The following is a 27910-nucleotide window of genomic DNA, read 5'->3' on the forward strand; positions in this document are numbered from 1 at the left end:
GACCACGGTGAGAGATCTTGTGTGAGGCTACTTAAAAATGTTATGAACTATAACTGATATAGTTCATTCCCTAATGCTTCAGTAGGTTTGAAAAAAGCAAAACAATGGGGCAATTCTCACAATTGTTCTGGGTGGAGAGGGTGCGGAGGGAAGGCTGTTTTCAACTTACCTTCCCCCCAGATGTGACCAAGCAGGTTGTCTTCAGACTGCGCACCCACACAAGCAACCCTGCTCCACAGAACAGGGTGGAGGGATACAGGGCTGGAACTTGTTGTTCTGGCCTCTGGGCATCCCACAGTGCAACATGCAGCACACGCATTGCATTAGGGATTCCCCCATCAGATGGGTGCCCTGTGCACCCATCTCTGTGTCTCCTCGGTTTGAATACAGCCGGAGGAGACACATGATACCCAATTAAGGATGCGAGTGCACCCTTAACATCAGCGAACAGCTGGATTAGTTAAGAGGGTTATGTGGGTGGGGAGCGGAAGGATCCGTGAGCATTCGGCAAGCATTCTGCCACTTCTCATGACCAGTCTAACCAGGGGCGTATCTAGGGGTAGGGCAGGCAGGGCACGTGCCCGGGGCGCCACTTGAAGGGGGGCGCCATTTTACTAAAATTAAAAAAAAAAATTAAAATGGCTGCTGAAAACAAAATGGCCACCGTGTATGCTCAAATGGCCTCTGTGAGGCCCTAGGCCATGCCAGGCCTCGCAGAGGCCATTTGAGCATGCGCAGTCACCATTTTGTTTTCAGTGGCCATTTTAAAAAAATATTTTTTTTTTAAAAAAAAGGCCACCGCACATGCTGAAATGGTCCCTGCGAGGCCCTAGAGGCCAGAGAGGGGTGGGGAAACCTTTACAGACCCCCCCCCACAGCCTTTAGGAAGCCCCCCGAAGGGGCTACAGGTAATTTTTTTTAAATTAAAAAATTAATATAAGTCACTGTACACATATTCAGTTTGGCACTATGTACATAGAATCAGATGGGCGTCAGATGTTTGGACAGGGGGCGCAATTTCAGTGCTTGCCCTGGGCACTATTTTCCCTAGATACGCCTCTGAGTCTAACCTTGCCTGGGCTGCCACAGGCTGGGTTCGGTTGGTGATGAGAACAACCTCAATATCTCATGGTTTATTTGCCTAAGTTTTACATATATTCCCAAGTAAATTGAACCATAATGTAAGGCAGAACTCTGCACTAGCAATCTCTCTCTCTCTGCCTGACTTCTGTATATATTATCTTATTGCTGTTTGCTTCTGTTGCATAAAAATTATCCAAGATGAATTTTCAGTCAGGCTCCAAACTAGCTTCTTGCCCACAGAGAGTTACAACTTTATTTGTGTTCTTGGAGGCTTGAGCCAGGCTGCTCTTGCTGTAGCTGCCACCTTTTTACCATCCCCACCATCTCTTGCAGCACAGAAAGCAAACCTGAGCGGTGCCCGTGCTGGCTGTTTTCTCATAGGCTTTTATTGGTCCCCTCCCCCTTGCCTCATTGGCCAACAGATCTTAGCCTGGCTCAGCTGACGGGGAGTTGATATAGGTCAGTATAGCAATGTGGAATTGACTTGTTGTTCTCGTTCAGAATCCAGCTTTGTTTCATCTGGCACTCTGCCAGCTTTGTAAAGTCTCTACTTGCAGCTCCTATGTAAGAGCAGGATGGGACAGAGAGGAGCTGCAGAGATCCGCGAAGCCCAGCTAAGCTTGCTTTCTTGTATTAAAAGGAAGGGAGAGGAATAACAACAAAAAACCAACTTGAAGTTATTTGTTTTAAATAATCTATCGTATAGCAAAAAATGTAAAGACAGCTGCTGCTGCATAAAGGGAAGCACTGTCAAAATAAAAGCACTTGCTTTTGAAGAGTCACAAATTTATTGAAGCATAAGCTTTCATGAACTGGCATCCACTTCATCAAATGCATCTGATGAAGTGGGCGCCAGTCAACAACAACTGATACTTCAATAAATGTGTGACTCTTTAAGGTGCCACAGCACTCTCTGTTGTGTTGGCCGCAACAGACTGGCTGAGGTGACTAGTCCTCTGGAAGCAATTCCTGTCACAATACGTTCTCAATAGCCACAAGGAAGATTTTAAGGGCTGGCCACTCAGTGTGTGAAGGTTTGAGGCAGGCAGATTCTGTTGACCTTAGGAACGCATGTTACCGCCATCTCAAAATCAGGTCACTAGCTCAAAAGTTCATTTTGGTGCATTGAGACAGCAAGATCGGACAGTTCTATTTACTGTCAGCAAATGCCCTGCAATTTAAGGGCTGGCCCTCATTTAAAAAGGTTGTGCTTTACTGCAAGCTGTCACAGCACCAGCTCCACTGAATGGATATAAATAGTTTCAAGCTGGCCCTTGCTTCAGCTGATCTAGCGCCCCCTAACTGTAATTTATGGCCAGAGTAGGAAGGAATGTTATCAGATACACCTTTTCACTGTGTATAATTCAGTTTCTCTTGTACATGAAGTGGTCCTGATTTTGAATTTTCTACCAGGTTATCATATGTGCAGGTGGAGCACCTGAAAGGGCATGAACCAGATGGCCATAGGTTATTTCTAAAATGCCAGGAAAAGAATAATGGAAATGTGTAATCCCTGATGCGGGGCTAAAAAGTAGGTGTAGGCAACGAATTGATAGGGAAGAAGCAGTGAAGCTTAGACAAACAGAGACAAAACAGCTAAAGGATAGCAGGGAGGGCCTCAACACCATTTTCTTCACACTTTTGTGTACAAAACATGCACACACAAATTAAAATGAGTTTAAAACACCGAGAAGTGAATCCATGCAGAGAACCATACTGTCCCTGAAGTGAATTGTGATCCTGGTTGTCCATGCCATCCTGCCAAATGATCGTGAGAATGTATACTATAGCGCAGGAAAAGATGGTGTGGTAAAATAGTTGTCTATTTACAGAGACAACTAGCTTACCCAATTTACAGTGTTAATCTTCCACTTTGTATGTAGCTGTCTGTAATCTATCCTAACCTTAATAGAGGCCTTGACACATTTTCTTTGGATGTAAGAGCCAGGCAGTGGACCCTTGACACAATTAATTGACTTAGTGATTGACATTGTAGAGGGTAGGGTTAAATGGACTTCCCCTTTTACAAGCATCATACTTGGAACAGAAGCACCCAACTGCCTGAGATAAATAAATATTTTATTAAATAGCTCTACCTCTAAATATCTTAGTCTAGGTTCCATGGCTCGCTGGTGCCTGGGATTTGTCAAGCCCTGCTTTAATAACAAAAGAGAGCAATAAAGTAGGGATGTGCAAATTGATTCAGGTACAAATTGATTTGTACCCAAATCTAGCTGATTCGGGTAATTTGGAGACAAAAGAAATCACCCCTGTGGTCTATTGGCTAGATTCTGGTACAAATCGAATTGCTCCTGATTCGATTTGAGATTCAGATCCCTCCTATTAATTCCCCCATATTCCCAGCTTTAATTAAAAACAAAAACAAAAAAACAAGCTAAGCTCTAGCCCTTGTAGAAGTAGAATTATGGAGCAAAATGTGTGGTCACTATTTTTCAAGTGTTTGGATTCTTTGGTGTATAATAACTTTCCCCAATGAATCCTATGAGGATTCATTACACACCTTCATTTCTTCTATTCATTTTGACTGACACTTCAACAGTGCCAACTGTCAACTGCCATATGCCGACTACACTCCACTCCCACCTGCAAGGCAGTGGGGTACTACTCAATTTATGTTCTAGGATTTTGTTCAAGTGGTTTAGGCTCTTTGGTGTCTACTAACCTTTCTTCAACATGGTCTCTGTCTTTTACACCAATGGGCTATGCGCCAGTACAGAGACCTCGGAATCTAACAAGCTCAATTCTCCTGCTTTGGGCGGGAATCCCGCCCCTAGTCGCTATATGCGGCTGCGCCACTCCTCATCCCCTCAGTCTTTTGTCATCTACGCTTCAGTCAATATTGTGGAGTCTGCAGCTCGGCAATGAATTGTTGTCTATCCCCTTGTTGTTTTCCTGCTTTCTTTCTCTCTTCTTACTTTAATTTCTTGACGTACTAGCATTTTTCTCTTGGCATTTTATTTTTTGTGGGTTTTTCCCTCCTTTGGAGCTCCGATCCCAGCTGGGATGGAGCTTGGTGGCCAGCTGGTCTATGGTGTCTATGCCGGGCGCAACAAACTTCAAAAAATGTGTCTGTTGTGGATCTAAGATCCCTTCCCCCGATACTCATCGTCGTCTTTGTGGGAATCCCACATTGTCGAGACCTGTCTTCATTGCCAAAGGTTTACAAAGCAGGCTCACAGAAATAGGGCTTCTTGCCTGCATGCAGCCCTGTGGGATCTGGCTCTCCGTCAGAGGCATTATCACTGAAGCGGTCAGTCAAAATGGCTTCGTCGGTACAGCATGACCACCCTGAATCCGCTTCCATTGATGTCGATGCCCCGGCCTCGATACCGGTATCAGCGCCCCCTGTTATTGCTTCTTTGGCAGTTTCCAGTGCTTCAGTGCTTTCCAGATGAGGCTGGTACTTGCCTCGGCACCCTCCACCAGTGGGACCTGATCCTTCCACTAATCCCTCGGTGCCAAAACTGAAGAAAAAGAAGCAGAAGTTGACCTCGGACTTGCTGGCAGGGCAACACCTACCCCCAATTCCGAAGAAGAAGAGAATGGGTTGGCGTCCACATCGGTAGGCCCGGTGGCCAAGAAACCTAGGTTGGACTCACCGTTGGCCGATGAGTTGCTGGAACCTGAACAGGCACACCCGCATAAAGAACAGTTGGTAGCAACAGATGAACTTGACTACGTTTCGTCGGGGGAGGAGCCCTATTCACCTGAAACACCTGCGGAGGATGCGTTGTGGTTACCTTGATGTCTATCACCACCTCCTCGGCATCAGGAATGGCTCTCCCATAGGGATTGCACCTCTCATTGGGGCTCAGAAGATTGATCCTCTGTTAACAGACAAGATCGTGACTGGGACCACATGGATCCCCTTTACATGGATCGATACCATGGTTCAGAGCATCATCTCCACTGGATGAGGTGGTGCCCTCATATAGTGCTTGGTGCCGAGACTCTGGATCTTATGATCGATATCGTGGTGACTATCAGACTATTAGACTATGTGAGGCCTCGGTATGGCCCCCGCTACTCGGATGACCCGATGTATGGGAGCTCTGGGGCTACCAAGCGCCCTCCTCCCACTCTGAAGGGAGGCTGTGCTCGCGATCTCTGTATTGCTCCCCTTGGGATCTTCCAGAGTGGTGCATCTTGCCTTCTACAGTTCCTAATGTACAGCAAGTCTCGCTCTCTACCTAGGTGCTGCCAATGGATATCCAGATATTATAGGCACCAATAAGGGTGCCAATCCTGGATCCCCTACATCTCAGTGGTGGTAGCCCAAGCTTCGTTGGTGCCACTTGGATCAGAAGATGACAGCGCGTCTAGCTTTCTGGAATCGGAAGAGGTGTCTCGGGGCTCATCCCCCCGGATATACAGTCGGACTCTAAACCAGTTTCTCCACTGTTTTGAGGTCATTGATCTCGATAAACAGGCGCAGCTGGTGTATCAGCCGGAGCTGATAGAAAGCACCCCTGGCCACCGCCTCAACCTGAGAAACCAAGGAGAGACGTTGATCCAGAAGTAATCCCAGACTGCGAACCTGTTCCTTTTGGGGAAGTGTGACCCTGTCTAGAACAGGCAGATCAAAATTGTCTCTAGAGTTCCGACCCCGCACAATAAGTACCTCCATCTTATCTGGATTCAGCTTCAGTTTATTCTCCCTCATCCAGCCCATTACTGCTTCTAGGCAGGCATTTAGGGAGGATATGCCGACTCCTGAAGAGTTGAGTTGAGCCTTTGGCTTCAATTGATCCCTGTTTCCTTACCTGGAAGGTAGCCTTTTTGGTGGCCAACACCTCCTCTAGGAGGGTGAGTGAATTGCAAGCACTAAGGGTTGATCCACCTCACCTGCACTTTCACAAAAACAAGGTGGTACTTAGGCCGGATGTACAATTCCTCCCTAAGGTGGTTTCCATGTTGCATCATTCCATGCCACTCACTCTGCCTGTATTTTTCCAGGATCCTTCATCAGATGTGGAGCGTAGGTTACATAGATTGGATGTCAGAAGGGCATTATCCTTCTGTGTCTGGAGGTCTGCAGAATGGAGGGAAATTCCTTCCCTGTTCTCTATGAGGGACTTCACAAAGGCCTCCAAGTTTCTGCTCAGTCTTTGTTCAGATGGATAGTTTTAACAATTGAGCTGTGTTATAAATGGCCCATAAGCAGTTACCTGCTACTGTTAAGGCCCACTTGGTCAAGTCCGTGGCAGCCTCTGTTGCCTTTGTTCGGGCAGTCCCTTTGGACACTATTTGTCAGGCTGCTACTTGGGCTTCACCTCATTCTTTCATCCGCCATTATGCTATTGATGCCAGGGCACGGAATGATGCTGTATTTGGCAGGAGTGTCCTGCAGTCCATTTTCAGTTAATGTGTTTGTTTATAAATAAATGATTCTGGCAGATTACTTGTTGCCTCTGTCTCTCCCTCCTCCTTGGGTGCTGGCTTGTTATGCACCCATTGGTATAAAAGACAGAGACCACGTCGAAGAACAACAGGATACTCACCTGTAACTTTGGTTCTTCTAGTGGTCATCTGTACTTTTACACACCCTCCTGTCCTCCCCGTGGGGTCTTCTGAAGGTGGACTCTGTGACTGAGGGGATGAGGAGTGGCACAACCGCATATAGCGAGAGACTGGGGGCGGGGTTCCCTCCCAAGGCTGGAGAATTGAGTTTGCTAGATTCTGACGAGGTCTCTGCACAGGCGCATTGCCCATTGGTGTAAAAGTACAGATGACCACTAGAAGAACCAGCGTTACAGGTGAGTAACCTGTTGTTCCTCATAATGAATCCCTATGAGGATTCATTACACACCAAAGAGTCTAAACACCTCAAAAATTCCTAAAATATAAACTGAGTACCCAGTGGCTTGCGGGTTGTGGGGTAGTTGGAACATGGGATGCCACTAATTCCCCACCCCCACCTGCAAAGCAGTGGGGTCAAAATGAACAGAAGAAATGAAGTTGTGTAATGAAGACTCCAAAGAATCTGAACACTTCAAAAATACCTAAAAATAAACTGAGTACCCCAGTGTGTGTGTGGTGGTGGTGTAGTTGACACATGGCAGTTGACAGTTGGCACTGTCCAGTGATAGTCAAAATGAACCGAAGAAACGAAGGCGTATAATGAATCCTCCTAGGGATTCATTATGAAGAAAAGCTATTAGCCACCAAAGAATCCAAACACTTAAAAAATAATGACTGCACATTTTGCTCCATAACTCCACTTCTACAAGGGCTAGAGCTTAGATTTTAAAAAAATGAAAGCTGGGGATCTGTTTTAGGGTTAGGATATGGCAACCTCGAATCCCCATTGTTTCCTATGATGAAAATGTTCAAAATCAGTAAAAACATTTTAAAAATTCATTACAAATCAACTAAGTGTCCCACTGCCTTGAGATTTGGGTGGTAGGTGGCACCCATGGGGACCTACCCACCACCCAAATATGGTGCCCGTAGGACCTTGTTAAGTGGTCCGAATTGGTCCAGGTCCTAATTGGTCCAGGTCTAATTCAAAGCAAAGCAAATACAAATTGAATCTGGGGTGATTTGGAGGGGTTAGATTTCGATACAAAACAAATCAGGAGTGATTTGTTTTGGGCAAAAATTGAATTTAAAAAATCAGTTTGTGCACATCCCTACAATAAAGACCTTTTCTGCTACCTCTGTGTTGCAGTTTTAAAGCATCTTCTAGCCCTTAAAGACTAATGAATCTATTTCAGCATAAGCTTTTGTGGACTAGAGACTAGCATGTTTACTCCTCCTGGAAGTTTTTACATAAACTAAAAATTTAAAGACCCAACTACACATACCCAGGTAGATAATGCCCACTCTAAACAGAGGATGTGTTAACCTGACTCAATAGGACCCTGGAGTGCTTTCTCAGTAGATCACACACCAGAAAGGTCTAAATTGTATCCCTCGCAACCAGTGACTCTTTCTCCTTCCACCTCCTTTCTATTTAGTGGCAGTGTGTTTGTAAGCTTTTTGGCACTGGCTGCTCATTGGTGCTGCCTTTTTTGTATTATGTGATTAAAATGCCCTGTTCATTGGTGGCACTATCTAATCTAAGTCCCTGTTCTGTCATCACTGTCTTTTTGTTTGGGCCCATTTACAGAGAGTGTACTTTACTCAGCAGATAATTGGCTCATGCTGTGTCTGATAAAAGTCTTCTCTTCTGCTTTGGATCAAGTGACTTGGACCAAAGTCATAATTCATGGATATTTCTGTCTTTATCCATGGCGGGGGTGGGGGGGTTAGTTTGTGGTGTTCCTCTCTTTTCACTGGAAGCATAGTCCACACCAGGTGTTTTTTAAATCATTTTCCTTAGTTGTAACCAGATGTGTTCCTCAGTAGTTAGAGAAATACCCAGCATTATAACCACAGTGTCTCCTAATGGTTTTGTCTTCCCTGTAAACAGGGGATAGCCATCATACCATGTGAAAACAATATTGAGCCTTCACAGACCTGTGGATGGGCCTAGTTCAGTGGGTACTTATCTTACCCATGTAGAAATCTCCTGTATAAAAAATCCCTCCCACACCACTCAAATGTTGGATGGATGAACACCCCACCACCAGCGCCACTTGTTTACCTTCATCCTTAAGGAGGCAGTGGATTTTTAACTGGTTCTGAATTAATTTATTGTTAAATCTGAATACTGCCTTTCATAACACCTTTATCTCAGAGTGGTTCACAGCATATTAAAAAAAAAATAACACGCATAAAAATTAAGACAACCAATAAAACCGCAGAATCAACAACAAAAAAGCACCCCTCAGAGCAAGGACCTGAGTGAACAGCCAGGTCATTACCTCTTAAAGGCAGCAAGCAAAGCCAAAAAGCAGATGCCAATTGGGAGAGCATTCAAAAGCTTGACAGCAATGACAGGTAAGGCCCTGTACTACATGCACTACAACCAAGCAACTCTCAATGTCTGCATATGGAGCAGAGCCCCCTCTGGCTCTGACAATCTTGTCAGGCTGGCAGAAACCTTTGGGAGCAGGTGGTTTTCAGATATGCCGGCCCAAACCATTAAGGCCTTTAAAGGTTAAAATTGGTACCTTGAATTGGTCCTAGAAATAAACTTGCAGTCAGTGTAGCTCTACCAACACAGGTGTAATTTGGACACTTGCTCTGGACAAATATCTGGATCATGAGGCTATTTCTCCTCCTCCAACATTTTGCAGGGACAAAAAGCATCTAGAAAGCAGAACAAAGAATTGCTTCCAGAAAGTGTGGGCTCTTTCTGATTAGCAGAGCAACTGCTTTGGCTGCAGTTTTATTTCTGTTTTGGATCTCCAGGTAGGCAGAGCTGCCCATTGATGCCACAGTCATCATCAGTGGGGCAAGTAAATTAAGAACACTTTTTCTAAGAGCTGCTGATCAAGGGAAAGGTAACTACTCTGAACATAGGACAATGGTTTGTAGAAGACTTGTCCTTCAAAGGTATTGTATGCTAAAGGGAAGAATCTCAAGTACAGTAATCATTAGCTACTGTAACAAATTAAGTCTGATGCCTGTCAGTCTAGCATGGAAGAAATAGGAAATCTCATGGTTGAGTTTTTCAGGAAGCTTTTTGCAAGCCCCTGGTGGTTACCTTTATAGGATCCACACTAAAAACTCTCTTCTGCTAACCTTTCCTGAAAACGTATGTTTTATTTATTATTTATTTATTATTATTATTATTATTTATTATTAAAACTGTTATACCGCCCTTCCAAAAGGCTCAGGTTTACATTAAAACACCATTAAAATCAGTTAATAATTAAACCAAAAATTATAAAGCAAAAACAATGATTAACAATTAAAAACATCATAAAACAACAATTAAATAATCAGAACAATTTAAAAACAAGTTTTAAAAAGTTGAGAAAGCCTGGTTGAAGAGATGTGTTTTCAGGTGTTTTCTGAAAATTGCCAGAGATGGGGAGGATCGTATTTCAGCAGGGAGCGTATTCCACAATCTTGGGGCAGCAGCTGAGAAGACCCATCTCTGTGTAGCCACCAAACGAGTTGGTGGCAACTGGAGACGGACCTCCTCAAGTGACCTCAACGGCCGGTGGGGCTCATAGTGAAGACGACGCTCTCTTAAATACCCAGGGCCCAAGCCGTTTAGGGCATTAACAGGGGAAATGCTCTTGAAAGACCTGGTTTAAGTCCATGTTTCTCTGTAGATTTCTTGGGTGTTATCTTTGGTTTCTCATTTGTAAGATGGAAATATGAATATTTACACACTAAATAATAACTACATGCTAAAAATGTGTACCTTTTAAAGTAAATGTTTGTACCTTTAGTAAAGGTATGTAGCAGATGCACGTGTTTATGTCATCCCTAATCATCATCATAAATTTATTATTATTTATTTACACAGTCAGACAGGTGTTATTGACTGGTTTGTTTTATCCAGACATCGAGTCCTTCCCAAGGACCTGGGATGGCTGAATTTTATTGTCAATGTTGTTGTTGTTATAGATATCGTCGCAGAATATAGGCTGTTTCCAGTAAAGCTGCTTTTTGTAATTGGCTGATGGTGATTTCTGTGGCCCCTATGGTGTTGAGGTGCTCTTCAAGGTCTTTTGGAACTGCACCCAGGGTGCCAATTACCACTGGGATTATTTTGGTCTATTATTATTATTATTAATAATAATAATAATAATTCAATTTCTATACCGCCCTTCAAAAATGGCTCAAGGCGGTTTACACAGAGAAGTAATAAATAAATAAGATGGATCCCTGTCCCCAAAGGGCTCACAGTCTAAAAGAAACATGAGATTGACACCAGCAACAGTCACTGGAGGTACTGTGCTGGGGGTGGATAGCGCCAGTTCCTCTCCCCCTGCTCAATAAAGAGAATCACCACGTTAAAAGGTGCCTCTTTGCCAAGTTAGCAGGGGTTTATTTGCTATCCTGCTTCCTGACAATACCTTCAACACAGGTTGCAAAGCATAGAACACAATACAAATGTGTACAATTCATCAAGAAATTGAAAACATGTAGATGTCCAGTGCTTCAAAAATACATTAGAAAATAAAACTAAGCTTAAATCAAAATTGCAGGATATTTTTTTTCTTAAACCCATGGAATTTCACATAAGGGAGAAGCCTTCCTAAAGAGGGTAATCTTTATCAATTTCTTAAGAGGATTGTAAGATGACCAGATATACCTCTTTTATCAGGGAGTTCCATAGGTGGGTGCCACTGGTTGGAGGCATTTCTCAAGGTAACTTGAGTCCCAGGATCTGTGGGGCTTTAAATATCAACCCAGCCTGTAAAGCAATATCAGTCCTTTACCTGTAAACAAACTGGTAAACAGTGTAGGCCTCTGAAGACTGGTATAAAAACAATCTCCTAGGCCTGTCCTAGTTAGGAGCCTGCTTGCTACATTTTGGCCAGCTGTAGTTTTTGTACAGTCTTCAAAGACAGTCCCACATAGAACAATCTAATCCACAGGTTACTGAGGCATTAATGAAAAGAGGTTAGATCTTTATCTTGTTGGAGAGGACAGCAGATGTGACTGAAAGAGGCACTGCTGCCTGAACATCAGTCAGCAATACTGGATTGAGGAGGACCCCAAGCTGTCATCTTGTGCCTTGAGGGAGAATGTGAACAGACCACTTTGAGACATTTTTAGTTGAAAAGCAGTATATACATTGTAGTAAGTAAGGTTGTTCACTTACTCTCAGACTGACAGGCCTATTAAACATCAACATCTCCGTCTCATCTGGATTTATCTTCAGTTTATTGGCCTTCATCCAGCACATTATAGATTCCAGACACCTGTTCCAGACCTAGTGAAAACATGCTGTGATTGACTTCAGCTCTATGAGCATGTGCAGTGCACGTGCAGTGAAATAAATGCAAGTACAAGCTAAATCTTTAACACAAACTGGTTAAAAGGGATAATGTGCAGTGGCCCTGAGTGACTTACTTTTGTAAGGCTTGTAATGTCCTCTTTGATACAAAGATGCTACAGAAATGAATATTAACTGATGCCACAATTACAACAGGTTTGCCTAGGTTCTTTTGTTTGTTTGTTTTTAAATACCTCCTTCAGCGGTTTGAACTAATCCAAAGGGGGAAATTAATTGGAGCTTGCGAACCTGTTTGCTTGGAATACTTCAGCCTTCTTCTACAATGAAGCAGAAAGCCAACAGGCCAATGGCTGAAGGCCAACAACACCTCTACCTGTGAGTTGTGGTTGGCGAAGAGGACCAATATACAGAATTTTCTCTTAATGCTTCAGAGTCTTTCCAAATACCAACTCCTCGGAGAAGAAACAGAGCAAAAACTGCCTCCCAGAATGGGGCAGAATTAAATATTCAACAAAAGCATCTCTGATAAGTTATCTCTCTGTGTGTTTAACTCGATTGAAATATTTTCTTTTTATTTCAGTGGATTATGGGCCACTCTACTGGCATTTGTCAACACAGATAAAGAGATAATCTTTCCACATACTGCAAGCTGCATGCAAATATTTGAGCATGTTTCAGGGAGCTGATTTTGTCCTATAAAAAAAAGCTAAGGCTCAATATAGCCTAAAGACTGCCTTATCTCACATGTCCCATTACAATCATTGTGACTTGAGGTCACTCTTGCCATCTTTATTCCAGGCAGCGAGAGAGGCAGCAACAATGCATTCTCACTTGTTCCCCCAGGATTCTGGAACTCCCTAATTCTGACAATGCATTGAGGTCCAAGTCTGAGCATCTTTCAGAAGTATTGTAAGACTACTTTGGGGTGGACATAGCTTTCCAGGATTAGGTTTATGTCAGCAGAGAGGATGCACAAGGTTCCAGGTTCAGACCCTGGCATCTCCAGGTAGGGCAGGGAAAGACCCCTGTGTGAAACTCTGGAGAACTGATGCCAGTCAATGGCTGACATTCGGAGTAACAATTAATGTGTGCTACGGAGCAGATGTGATATTAGCCAATATCCCCTTTCTTCTGCAGCCCACAGTGCCACCTGAAAATATATCCCTGATGGTTATGGGACCCTCAGGAACAGATTTTTGGGATGTACAGAGGACTGCAGAAGGAAGCGATGTTGAAAAGTGAAAACTGCCCTTCCCCTGTTGTGCACATGCACAACGTTAGACAATACCGACCTAGATGGACCATTGGTGTGTGACTCAGTATAAAGCATTTTCATATGCTCAGAAGAGAATAATTTTAATGCGATATTTGAATGTTTACCCATCCCAAGTGGGGTGAGAAATTTAAATCACTAAATACGCAAGGATAGATTTAGGCAGTCTTTAAGGATCTGTGTAATCTGGAGTCCATAAGTTTGCAAGATCTGAGCTCAGTGTCTTCAGATTTTCAGAATTTTGTCATAATGCTATGATGTAATTTCTGTCTGACATTTTTTGGGTGAGCTGAAAAAAATCGGTGTTGTTTGCAGTCATTCATAATGTGCTGGACACCTTCCAAAAAGCCTAGATTTATGGAAAATTCGGCTTGTGAGGACTGCAAACACCATGCTGCTGTTCCTCTAAATCTACCCTATATGCATGTAAATCTATATACTGTACTGGAGTATTTTTCCTCTCAGTGGAGGCTCTGTTCTGTATTTTGTTTTTAAATCTCAACTTCATCATCTAATAGTGGATTGTTCTGGATTTATATATACTGCTGTGAATTAGCATATGCAAAGGAGTGATGCCCAGAATTTGTTTTTTTTGTTGGCTATAGTTTTGTTTACTGTTAGTTGAATGCGAACATTGGTTAACTCACTGGAGCTGATTTCAAGAACATTTATCAGGACTGTAATAAGATTGCCAAATATTGTGAAAGAGTCTTGTGTGTGATTTTAATTAGCAAACAGCTGGGTTGTGACCTGCCACTGGAACCAGTAAGCGTTTTGTTTGATTGTTTAAAAGGTATATAATTAAGGAGGAAAAGTTAGAATTGGTGTTAAAATGTTTTAGTCACTGCAAAAATAGAAACCAAAGCTACTATTTGTGTAAATTGTTGATTGAGAACATGAGTGGGCAAACTATGGCATTGGGAATCAGAAGTAGCAGACACAGTGGAATGCCTGAATAGATAGGAAGGGCGTGACTGTAACAGAGAAAATCAAGACCAAAGCAGAAAGAGACTGTAGCAGAAAGTCAAGAAGTACCGTATTTTATGGACTATAAGACTCACTTTTTTCCTCGAAAAATATCCGCCAAAATTCAGGTGCGTCTTATGTGTTTTAACAGTTTAATATGTTAAAACTCTGAAAAACTGGATTAAAATTAAGGTGCGTCTTATAGTCCGTAGCATCTTATAGTCCGTAAAATACGGTATTTGCCTGCTGCTTCCCTACTATGCTTAGACAACTCAGTAAACTAGAGGCAAAACCACATCAGTTGCATATTATTTATTTGTAGCGTTTACATCCCACCCTTCCTTCAAGGGGCATGGGGTGGCAAATATGGTTCTTCCACCCCGCCCCACCTTTTATTCCCATAACCCTGTTAGGTGACTTCGGCTGAGAGAGAGTTATTGGTCCAAGGTCATGTATTCAAGCATTAAGTTTTAATGTTTTGTTGTAGTTCAGGCTTGCACAGCATGTGACCCTCCAAACTGAATGCAGCCTTTGCCAACTCGAAGCACTGGTCCACCAAGCTCACTATAAGATTGGTTGGTAGCATTTCTCCAGGATTACAGACAGGGGTCTTTTGTAGCCTTACCTGGAGATGCTGTAACCTTTTTGTATGCAATGCATGCGCTCTACCACTGAGCCATGGCCTTTCCCCATCAAACATCTGGAAGGCCACAATATCTGGCTAGTTGTTTAGTCACATATTGTGATGGGTCTCTGTTATATACTCTTTAGTTTATTCAAAAACTTGGCCCTTGGTGGGTCACACATTGTATGGGTCTGTTATACTGTAGTTGTATAACCTGTTATATACTCTTTAGTTTATCCGAAATTTTCTTGACATTTGGTACAAAGATGTAGGTTTTCAGGAAAGTTTTTGTACTGGAAACTCCCCCCCCCCAAAAAAAATTCTACTCAAATTCCCACCTCATTCGCATCATTTATTCCTATTTAAAAAGTTACTGTACAAATTTTGCTGATGCCCTAAAAAGATTGTGATCTGATTTGGCTTGCTGTTTGACCTATTTATACAGATAGATGGATATCTCCACCATATTAATTTCTCCTCCCTGTAAGTCAGAGGTTTTTCAAGTAGCCAAGTAGTACATCATCTTTAAAATATCACTGAAAAGATCCATTAATTTACCTTAATGAATGTCCAATGCTTGTGCCATGCCTTTTGACCAACACAACTCGATCAGCCAAAACCGGGCTAAGAAAGCCAAGCCCAGTCTTGGCTGATTGTCAGCAAATCCTCTACATTGTCAGCAAACTCAGGAGAGCCAGCGTGGTGTAGTGGTTAGAGTGCTGGACTAGGACCGGGGAGATCCAAGTTCAAATCCCCATTCAGCCTTGATACTAGCTGGGTGACTCTGGGCCAGTCACTTCTCTCTCAGCCTAACCTACTTCACAGGGTTGTTGTGAAAGAGAAACTCAAGTATGTAGTACACCGCTCTGGGCTCCTTGGAGGAAGAGTGGGATATAAATGTAATAATAATAATAATAATAATACCCGCCTCCGGAGCCCACCTTTTGAAATGAGGTTAAGGGACCAAGCGCTCCTTTAGTTGCATTTTTTTTAAAAAAAATTGTCTGCCAGCCCCAGCTGCTTGCAGGGCTCCTGGCCAGCGTTGGGGGAATCCCCATAATGCATCACACATTCACGTGGTGCATTATGGGAGTTCCAGGGGTCTCCCAGCCCCCAAAGCTCCCTGCTGCCAGCATGATCCACCAGCCCAGCAAAAGCGACGGAGATTGTCTGCGGGGGAGGTAAGTTTTTTTATTTTTTTTAGGTTTCCTCCCCTGACCCTTCAAGCTCCAAGTTTTCTCAGCAAAGCACAAGTGTGGCATTGGGAGACCAGTTTTGTTGCAATGAAACCAATGCAAGAAAATGCACGAACAGCAGCAGGAAACAGTGAACCTACAGACATTGCAAAGGCAAGTGAAAAATAACAAACAGCAAATTAAAATGATTTGATTACTGACATCACAAGAATAGGCTGCTATTGTTGGGACACCATCTGTCCTTAAAAAGTAACTGAAACCTGTCATACCAGACATCTTAGGGGGACTTTGCACTGAAATACTGTGACGTGGCAACCTCATCGCTAAAAATAACAGATTCATGAGATTTAAGAACGTTCTTGCTCCACTCCAAAACATCTTTGCCCAACAGCTTCCAGGCACAAATTAACAGGTGATATCCTCAGCTGATATAATTGGGGTTTTTTCCAGGCTTATATGTATATAACTTGTTAGAGAGAAAGCAGCAAGGAACTAAAGAATGTAAGATTTTCAGTCTTAAGACCAGGGCGCTTTCCAGATTGCACACTATCACAGTGTTGCCACGGGTTCCTCAAGTGTGCTTCCGTATTGCCTGTGTTTTGATATCACAGCCCCTGTGTTGCAAGGAAGGTGCCGTTCATATTTCCGATGCCTTCTTTTGGATTTTATCTTTACGTTATAGTGCTACAATGTTGCAAGTCCGTTGCCAAAAAATAATGTTGCATTTGCCCATTCGGCACCACAAAACGTTGGTGTTTACACCGCTTTTTGCAGTGTAAGGCTCACAATCTGGAAAGTGTACAGCTGTGGAATAGAATGTGCTGTAGTAGCAGCACTTGTGGTTAAGTCTTTCCCTGCTTTGTTCTGAAATGGCTGAGAGCAGTTTGGCAGCACCACTTTGTGGTGTTCAGAGAGAGAAGTTATGTTTTGAATCCTTTAAAATGATAGGCAGCATGCTTTCCAGTACCCAGAATGTTGGGGGGCAATATGCTAAAATCATTGTAAACCGCTTAGAGAGCTTCCAGCTATAGAGCGGTATATAAATGTAAGTGCTATTGCTAAGTGCTATTGCTATTCTATCAGTCTCTCTCAACCACAAGGAATTGCCCCAGTAGGAACTGTGATTTAAGGGACAGCCTATTTTTAAAATGTTTTATTTAGTTATAAGTTATTTTAAGCAGTAGATACAATTGAAGTCTAAAGGCTTTAATTTCTAGAGTTAGCCGATCTTTCCCCATAGAATATGGGCACATTCCTGCCAATATTAAGAGTTTCATTAATTTCAGTGGCAGAATTAAGCATGTGCTTAAGTCTGCAATCCTACACAGATTTTCAGTACTTGGGAGTAAGCCCCATTGAACACAGTGGGGCTTGCGTCTAAGTAAACGGGCATAGGATTACACTGCAAATTTCTTCTGTCAGAATAAATGGGACTTAAAAGTGCTTGTCTTTTGAGGGGAGCTTGTTAAAAATTCCCACTCACCCATGCAAGCACTGTTGCAGCATTAGTCTAGAACTCTTCAGAAACACTGGTGTTATATCAGTGCTTCTACTATAGCACTGGTGCTTTGTTAGTCTGGATATTAGCTGGTGTTCTTTGGCTTGTGCATTTCTATGAAGTCAGCCATAATGGCCACAATCCAGTCAGACTACCATGCACATGATACAAGCAGGACTTTCCCGTTGTTGGCTGTGGAAGGGAAGAATGTGCTCATGGACCTTGACTACCATACTCAACAGTGGGAGCCACATGCTAGCATGGTGTTCTACAATCTCTACCATAGTCATTATATACAAAATGTCAGTGTTGACTTTCCTTTCAGTTGCAACTGAAACTTGGAGGTATTTTCATTATAAAATGAAACACATGATTTTACTGTAGAGTGAAAGGGTTGGCCTGAGAAAGTCTCTTAATTAGCGCTGCAACTTATTTTAATTCCCCTCCCATCCCAATTACTTACAGAAAAACCCATAAAAGATCTCATTCACATCATCCAAGCTGGAATAATTAGTTCTGAAAGATTAAACTTTTGTTCTAGGGATTTACTGCCAAAATACAGTTGTTCAGCCAAAAAAAACACAAAAAAACAAAAATAAAAATCCCTTAGATACTCATTTATGTATGATTTTTAAAAATATACAAGGACTGGTTTTTATTATTAAGAATATTTTAATACTACCCCAACAAAAAGTACATAACAAAAGGAGCAATGATGGTTCATATTTTTAAAAAGAAACAAGGGAGACACCTGTAAGTCACTGGAAGACACCAGCAACAATCACACTATGTTGGGTTGCGCTAAAACTTAGTAGGTTCCCAGCATGCTTCTTACTGCTAGAGTTTTCCTAACTCAGCACTTTGGAGCTACCAGCCAGATCCTCAACCTGTGAAGGGAAGAGTACTTGAATTAAAGATGGTAGTCTCAGAGGCTGTTCTGATGATCAGCAAAACTGGGCTAAGAAAGCCAAGCCCTGTCTCAGCTGATCATCAGAAGCACAAAACCACGCTGCTCCCAGTGGCAAGCCTGCCTCCAGAGCTCGCCTTTAAAATGAGGTTAACGGAGCAAGTGCTCCCTAAGCCCGATTTTTAAAATCGGTTTGCACCGCATTTGCACAGTGCATTATGGGAGTTCAGGAGATCTCACAGCCTAAAAACTTCCCTGCTACCAGCAGCAGTGACCATTGCCTGGGTGGGCAATCCACCTGCCCAGCAATGCGATGGGAATTGTCTGCGGGGGAGGGAAGCTTTTGAAGCTTCCTCCACTGCCTCTTCAAGCCCTTTCTCACAATCCATAAGAAAGGGCTCTCAGTCTACTTCTAGTTGCCATTTAAAATGTATTGTGCTTGACTAGAATGTAGAGGAAATACACTTCTAAATGCATGCTCAGATGTGCAGTGGTGTTCAGGTGGACAGCATCCACCATAAGTTGCCCGTTCTAATGCACAGTTAGATTTGCACCTATATTGTGCCCAAGGTTCCTATTTTTCCTGACCCATCCTGCAGACAAGAACCCATGAGCTCTAACTTCTTCAGTACGATCCTGGACTGTGGAATGCACTCTTAGCACAAATCCGCAATCTGAGTTCATTTTTGTCATTCAGGAGAGCCCTTAAGACCTACGTATTTGGCTTGGCCTTCCAGGGTTTTAAAAACTGTTTTAATTGTTTAAATAACGGATTCATGTTGTTTTTATGTATTTATTTTATTTCAACAGTTAGTTGATTTTAGTGTTTTAATATAAAACTCCCTGAGCCATTTTTGGAAAGGTGGTATAGAAATCAAATAAATAAATTAATTAATTAATGCAAGGTGATGCCCTGGAGATCTGCAAGTGGGTAACTTGCTCTAACAAGTGGAAGAACGAGAACATAAATCCTGCAGGCTCAGACCCCACCTGTCCAGTCTCCACCTGCCTGGAGTACAAGGAGATTTAATGGGGTAGCCCTCTGACCTAGAACAAACTGTGCACTACTCCTCATTCCATCACATCCCTCCTAGCCTGTTGCTGGTGTGCATGAGCTTCATGCTGTGGAAGAGGTTGGTTCTTTGAGGGGGTGGCTCAGGCTCAGTGAGTACTAGCTCCAGGGTCCCAGAAGTCTCCTAGTTGCAGGCTCAGGCTCCAGCTGGGTGTGGGGGGACTAGGATTGGATCCAGGGCTGGCCCTTCCAACTTGGCTGCCCTCCCATAGGAACATAGGAAGCTGCCTTATACCGAGTCAGACCATTGTTCCATCTAGTTCAATATTGTCTACACAGATGGGCAGCGGCTTCTCTCAGCCCTATCTTGGAGATGCCAGGGAGGGAACTAGGAATCTTCTTCATGCAGGTGCTCTTCCCAGAGCAGCCCCATCCCCTGAGGGGAATGTCTTACTGTGCTCACATGCAGACTCCCATTCAAATGCAAACCACAGTGGACCCTGCTTAGCAAAATGGACAATTCATGCTTGCTACCACAAGACCAGCTCTTCTCCCCATCTTCAGGGTGGGACTTTGAGCTGCTGCTCAGGATGAAGGTCATGGCACTGATCCAGCAAACAATACTCTCACAGAAACCTGCTTCTGAATGTTGATCTCTGTATCTAGATTCGGACCAGTCTCATACCATTTACTTCAGTGGGACTAATTTTGCTTAGATCCTAGTAGTTGGTTTTAGCTGTGTTTTGTCTGGCGCTAAATGATTTGCCTTTTTTGGAACTTTCCATCAACTCCTTTCTAAACCTATTTTTGGAATAAACGGGGGGAGTTTTATATACTACTGATTTCAAATTTGTAGTCTACAGTCTAAATCCACCACGGCGTCCCACTTGACCCCCAGCATAGTCCCAAATCCTCCAGGCAGAGCCTTGGAGCATAAACACTTCCCAGTACAGTGCTAAGCAAAAACCAATGCTTTGGAGAGCTCCTTCCTTTTTGTATTCTGGAGGCATTATGACTGAGACACAGGCAAAGTGCTCTACCTCTGCTAACTGGGCAAAGAGCCACCTTTAAAAAGTGTCATACACTATGAGATTAAAAGCATCACAATGTACAAATCAAAACAGAGAAACAACCAATGTACTTATTCAAACAGAGAGAAATCAACAGTGTCGGGAACAGCCAATAACTAGAAACAGAAGCTTTTCTATGACTGCTTCTGCAGGAGAGGCAGAAGGGAAGGCAGGGAATGGAACATAGGAAGCTGCCTTATACTGAGCCCTTTCTCATGACTAATACGAAAGGGCAATAGGATTATCGGGGACGAAGCCCTAAACAGCTTACCTCCCCACAGACAAGCAGTTTCCATTCCTTGGGCAGGTGGATTGCCTGCCCAGATGACCACTGGTTGCCGCTGGTAGCTCCGAGGGTCAGGGTGCCGGAGATGCACTGCTCCCCCCCCCCGGAACTCCAATTATGCACCGCCCGAGTGTGCAATACATTATGGGGGTTCCCCCTCCCCCTCTGAGAGTGCCGCACTCTGCAAGCAGCCGCGGCTGACAGGTGATTTCAAAAATGAGGTTAAGGGAGCACTTGCTCCCTTAACCTCATTTTAGAGGCAGGCTCCATAGGCCAGTTCACTGCCGCAGTCCTGCCCAGATTGGGCTCAGTCCATGGGTACACACGCACGTCCAAAACCTTAGCTCGATTTTGCATGCGCATGTGAATAGTGAGTCAGACCATTAGTCCATCTCAGTATTGCTTATGCAGGCCAGCAGTGGCTCTCCAAGGTTTCCGTTAGTGGACTTTCCCAGCCCGACTTGGTGGTGCCGGAGATTGAACCTGAGGCCTTCTGTATGCAGAATGGGTGCTCTGCCACTAAGCTATGGCCCATCCCCACATGAAACCCAAAATATAGTTTTTAATAGTGCCTCCACTCCATATCCTTTAATCCAGGACTTCTGGATCTTAAGGCATAAAATTCCTCCTGTGATCATTTTGAGAGGCAACAAAACGGTATTGAATTTCAGAAAAAAGATAATTACTGTAGACTGAATAGAGCCCCCAATTCCCCCCCCCAGTACAGTAAAGCCATCAATAGTGGGGGCCTTGGGAGCCAAGATAGCTTTGAAAGCATTAAATGACTTGTTTGACAGGAAAAGGAAGGGAAGGAAGTAATAAGGGGGAACATTTTTCTTACACTGAGCTGTTGCAGATTATCCTTCAGAAATGTGTAAGATGGTTTTGAGATCTGCGGGAGGAGAAGGCAAGGAGTTATATATGTTAAAAAAAAAACATGGCAGAAGTTCTTTTTGTTCTTTTTTTTGGGTGAAAACAAACTTTTGTTTGACATATCCTTCGAAAGGAGTATCACAAACAACACAATCACAATGGATCTTCTCTTTCTTTGTGTGCAGTTGTCACTAGAGATTTGTAACTCTTTCCTTGAGTCATTGTTCACTGGCCAGTTGTGTACATTCAGTGGTGCCAGAATTAAGATGAAGCTTGCCTGTTTCAATAAGGGTGCTTTGTTGTCAAAATGGCAATACTTGTATAGAAACTGGATTGACTCCAACAGAGCTTGCACGATACACTGCAATAAGATTGTCATGTGATCCCCCTTTATTACTTACTAACAGCCTTTTCTGAGAACCCCACTATAGCCTTTTCTTCTACCCTACTATAGTGTCGGGGAGGGGGGGGAGGAATCACCAGAGTCCATTTTGTGGATAACTTGCTGTGAGTGTCAGAACTAATCCTAATGACCAAATGTAGTAATGAGATCTGATTGTTGATGCTAAGGTAGACTATGACAGAATAGTGACAACAGAATTTTACTGAACTTCTGATTAACGTGAATCAGTTTCACCTATGTGTTCTTTCCGGGCCCATGCAACGTGATCTTAGGAATAAGAGGAAGATTTTTTTATTTTTGTAAAATCCATTTTGTAAGTTCATGGAAATAAGTGATTACTACTCATGAGGTGTCCATTATTTCATAGACCAGGTAGCCTTTCACATAAGCATATTCTGATTTGTCACCTAGAGTCTCATCTCACATAGTACCTTTCATCCATGTACAGTGAAAATGGTAAAGCACACTGTTAATAAAGATACTGTTAAGAGATTTTCTTGCTATACCCTGAGAGCTACAATAACTCTCTGATATGGACCTGCAGCACACATACTCAAGGTGGCTCCATATTTTACATGGCATTGCTAAAAACACATACCCATACTTTCTACACATGAATAGAAAACCTGGCCCTTTAATTTTCCCCAGTTATAAATATGTGGGAGTTTAAAGATCTTCTGCTGGAATCAGCCTAAGTGGAAAGCTAGCTTCTCCTGCCATTTGAAAATACTCATGCACACTACTTACATTTTTAGCCTACTTTCTGTCTGTGTGCCCATGTGTATGTCTCTTCCTCCCCCCACCCAATAACTTCACAATGCTTGGACCAATATGAACCAAATTTGCTACAACTGTAGGGACACATAAGGGTGACTCGGTGGGGTAGTTTGTGATGATATAATCTATCCCGATTCAGGATGGCAGACACATAAACGTTTGAGCTGCAAGTGGGCTAATTTGTGGACCGCCTAACCAATTTGAACCCAATTTGATACAGGTGTAGGGGCACATAGGGACAGCTCAAGGGCGTAATTTGTAATGATGTCATCTACCCTGATTCAAGATGATGGATGTTCAAACATTTGATGTGCAAGTGGGAACCAATTTGGACCAAATTTGGTACAGTTGTAGAGACACCTCAAACACATAGCTTGTGATGATGTCATCAACCCCAATTCAAGATGGTGGATGCATGAACATTGAGGTGCAAGCAGACTAACTTGTGAACTGCTTAAGTGATTTGGATCAAATTTAGTCCAGTTGTAAGGATAGTGAAAGGAAATTAGGCAGATTAGTTCTTACCAGAACTTGTTTTAATTTAGATTATTATTTAGAATGCTTATCTATGTTCTGCTTCTTAACAAAAAGCGCACAACACAGTTTACATAGCAGAGAAGTGAGGAAAAATTGCTTCCCTAGCCCAATGAGGCGCACAATCCTTTAAAGAGAGAGAGTTACCAGCAATAGTCAATGGGAAAGGTGCTATATTGGAATACTTATGACAGTTGCTCACCCCCTGCTAAATTTAAGAGAATTGCAATTTGAAATATGCCTCTTTGGCTAGTTAGTGAGGAGAACAAATTAGCAAAGAACAAATAAGCAACTAACTTGTCTGGAATTCTTGAAATTAAGAGGATACATTCCAGGGAGTAAGCTCCATTGAATTCTGAGTAAATATGGATAGGTTCATGCTGGAAATTGTATACTTTAATTTGTAGCTGGCCTAATCCCAATGAGATCAATTGAGTTAAACTGGTTTGAGTGCCTGTATATCCTTTATAAAAAGTGTTTTGCTGTGACTAGAGTAACAAAGGGTACTTCCCAACGTGTGGGCATGGGAAATAGCATTGTTGGATTTACATGTCATTGTTGGTGGTGTATATACATGAATATAAAATACTGAAAGTCACAAGAAATTAGCAGCTGAGCATAAAAAGTGTAGTCATTTTAAAAGGCTTGTGTAGGATCATCAAGCACCATATTTCGGTGTAATCGTCAGATCTGTCAGAGACGGTACAATCAAAACTGCCTAGCTCATTCAGTGAGCAATATAAATGCCAGGTTGTGACTAATTACTGCTTGCCGATCTTTTAAAAAAGAATTGGGCAATTGGGGAATGAATTTGATCTGGAAATGGAAACTAAAAAACAACATGTGTTTAGTTCAGTAACTTGTATTGCAAGTAGTCCATATGCTGGTTTCTGTTTCAGTGTTGCTAGTCTGTAAACACACTGCTGCTTTTTTCTCAGTCCCAAATTTTGGCCTTTTGCATTCAGACTGTGTGTGTGTGTGTGTGTGTGTGTGTGTGTGTGTGTGTGAGAGAGAGAGAGAGAGAGAGAGAGAGAGAGAGAGAGAATATAAAAGCAGCAGAGGCCACAACCATTTTCTGTGAAGTTTTGTACTTGTGAGTCAGTAGACTAAGATTTTTATGTTTTTGAATTGTAATTACAATATAATAGGGACAAAAGCAAGCTATTTTCTGGGGCTTGGAGGACCAGGCTCTCTCTCTAGGAGATGCCACATCCACAGTGTTTCACAAAAATCTGTTTTGATAGGGGAGGGGGCTAGGAGTAGTACCAGTGAGTCGTTTCTAATGAGATCCTTCATCACCCGGTCCTAATGTGCTACACTTCCACTGCTAAATTGTTGCCTGCTCAAATACCTTCCCTTACAGTTTCCAAACACCCACCATCTAAAGCCCCTTTCTATATCCTTTCAGTTGACAAAATAGTTCCCCTGTTTCTGATTTTAACAGCTGATATCCTGACTAAAATACTTGATGGAAGTCCTATTGGAATTAAATAGTCCTCTAGAGTCTAGAGTAATTCCTGAGTTGTAGTATTGAGGAACTTAGTTTGCATGCCAGCCACCAGTCTTAGCATTTCTGTCATCTAAATCTCCTTTCTCAGTGACCAAAAACCATCATAACCCATTCTGTACCATCCCCTTCCCAGCTGCAGATGCTGACAAATTCCTTGACACCTGCTCTGCTGGGTTAAATAGAGGCTGATGTTGAGACAGTTACTAGCAATCATCAGTAGGGCAGGTCCTCTGCCTTTCTGAAGACATGGACTTTTTATCCCCGAGAATGACTGAATTGTGTGGTTTGCTTTTAAAGATTCAGTGAGCTGTATTGGGGCCCCAAAGAGCATGATAAGGCCTTCAGTATTATGTTATGGGAGACAGCCCTGAGCTATACCCTAGGAAGGGGACGCCCATGCTATGCTCCCTTCTAGTTGCTATTGATGCTTGTTGTGAGTGGCTGCATTTGGAAGATAACACCAAACTCCTTTCTAGGGCGTGCCAAAAGAAAAGGGGTACCAGTAGGGTCCATCTTTCCAGTCCACAATGACTTTTCCCAATTTCCCCTTCCCTCTGCTGCCCCTGATACCTCCCAAAAATATGTCCCTGAGGGATGGGGAATTCTGAGGGACATACATCAAGGCCATGGAGGGAACTGGTGGATCAGGAGAGATTGTTGCATGTGGGTAACAGTCTAACATGAGGGCAGTATTAGCTTGCGGCTCATTATTATTGGTGGTGGTGGTGGTGGTGGTGGTAGTACCAATAATTTATTAGTATTTCTAATATAGACATAAGAATAATATATCATAATAATTAACATCATGTATTATTATTCTTATTTATTTATTCTTATTTCTAAAGCACTGGGTGTGTGCCAGTGTAGTGCTGCAAACTGTATTGCTCTCGTGATTGCTGGATGTGTCTGGTAGCATCAGTAGTAAGGACATGGAGCTCCCTCACCCACAAGTGCTTTCCATTGGGATCAATATAGGGAGTTGCTCTCCACACGCATTCCTTTGTGCATGCAGATTATCCCTTCTCGATGGAACTTATTGAAGGATCTCTCTCACACAGACAACAGGGGGAGAGGGAGAGAGAAATACTTAAACTCAGTATCAGGGCATATTTAGGATTGAGGAGGTTTTATTTCAAGATGTTCTTTTAATTGTAATCACATATTTACTATTTATTTCTACCGCTGTACAGCTAAGCTATTTACTCTGTCATGATTCTTGCGTTGTATATTTATGTACCAAGAAGGTAAATGAAACTTGTCGTTAATCAGTTCTTGCCAGACAGAGTCTGTTCAGCCAGACCCTTTGCCAATCTCCTCTTCTTGCTGCTAATGGGAGTATTGCTGGCGCTTTTAAGAGAAGCAGAAAATGTTCTTTCTATCTCAGATGTGGCCTGTATCACATGTAGTAAAAGCAGAGGAATAGCAGGGGGAAGGGGCTGTTTAAGCCTGGCTGCTGTTCTGTTCAAAATCCCACTCCTAGCTGCTTTCCTACACTCAAGGGGAAAAGGGAAATCTCACATGGGTGGAAAAGTAGTTTGGGGGTGAATGGGATTTTGAGCAGAAAAACAACTTAACAGAAAAATGGGAAAGGGTTAAGTATGAACTCTTCACCATTGGTCTTCCATTCACAGTTGTAATTTCCCGTGACTACTTTTGTTGTTGTTTTTAAGCTACACGCAGTTGTACATCATGTGCAGTTTTGCCTCAAGATACAGGGATACTGATGAGTGAGTTTAGCCACAGCTAGTATAGATCTGTTAAAGAGTGTTCAACTTGCATGTTGCCTTGCATTGTTAAGTACTTTCCAGAGGGCTGCATCATATAGAATGCCAAGTGAGTGTTATCGCTGCATGTATACATGCACCTTAAAAACCTAATGTGGAGAAGTGCCTTAACTCATAAGACAGAATGAACTATGATCAGTTGGCATTTTACATAAGGATGTTCATGAACCGGTCCGGAGGCCATTCTAGAGGGAGAATGGCCTCCCGCCGCTTTTCCTCCGTCGGCAGGGCCGGATTAAGGTAGTGCGGGGCCTGTAGCATATGTTATAAAGGGGCCCTACATTTTAAAAAATGCACATAAATATTAAAACATAAATTATTTACTTGCATAGTCAAGTAATTCAGTTTTTTCATTTGCTATATTTTGAAGTATGGGAGACCAAGCCACAAACTCATACTTACTACTACAACAGTGAACATTTATATACCATTTTTCCATCAAAATTCTCAAAGTGGTTTACATAGAAAAATAAAGCGTGGATAGATTATTCTCTGTCTCCAAAGGGCTCACACTCTAAAAAGAAAAACATGGTAGGCACCAGCAACAGCCACTGGACAAATGCTGTGCTGGGCCTTCTCTTAAAAGGCTCATTTAGCAGAAAAGGGATATTTTATCAAACATGGACCAGATAAAACAGGTAAAGTTTTAACTTTAATTCCCAGTTGGAAGCCAGGCGTGCGGGGCCCTCGAAAATGCGGGGCCTGTAGCAAATGCTATATTTGCTGCTACGTTAATCCTCCATAGCCCGCTGGTGCTCCGTTTTTAATGAAAGCCATGGGGCAGCAGCGTACCTCCCTGCCACCCCTTCCCCCGTTCCTTGCTGGAAGAAGCGCCTGGGCGTGTGTAAAAAAGATGTGTAAAAAAGGGAAAAAATGCTTCTTAATATGAATTTAAAATGGCAAAGGTCCATTTCTCATTTAACCACTGAAACCATTTTATTTCTTCTTCTGTACATTTCACAAATGAAATGGGGTTTAGAAATGTTTCCTGACACTTCCCATTAGTAGAAGAAATGGCAAGAACAAGATATATCACAAAGCTTAATTTCGTAATCTAACTCGTATTTCTTTTCTACTTAAGATTCTTCTCTGTTTACCCAGCCATTCAGTGAGCTCATTTGGTCAAAGGGAATCATAGAGATTTACACCATTCAGATTGCACTGATAAATGTAGACAGTTCAGGCAAGGGAAAAGCCCTATGTTCCCTTTCGTCAAATATATTAGGAATCATGTGTGCCACATATGTGAAGCTTTTTCTTGCTCTTGTCTTATTAATCTGTACTT

General features: G+C 42.7%; 1 protein-coding gene across 1 annotated transcript in view; it reads left to right on the top strand.

Moving 5' to 3' along the window:
- FOXO3 (forkhead box O3) overlaps positions 1 to 27910 on the top strand; it is a 162911-nt gene that overhangs the window by 42721 nt on the left and 92280 nt on the right. The gene's annotated exons all lie outside the window — the stretch shown is intronic.

Source organism: Hemicordylus capensis, chromosome 1 (assembly GCF_027244095.1).
Source record: "Hemicordylus capensis ecotype Gifberg chromosome 1, rHemCap1.1.pri, whole genome shotgun sequence".
Lineage (NCBI taxonomy): Eukaryota > Metazoa > Chordata > Lepidosauria > Squamata > Cordylidae > Hemicordylus > Hemicordylus capensis.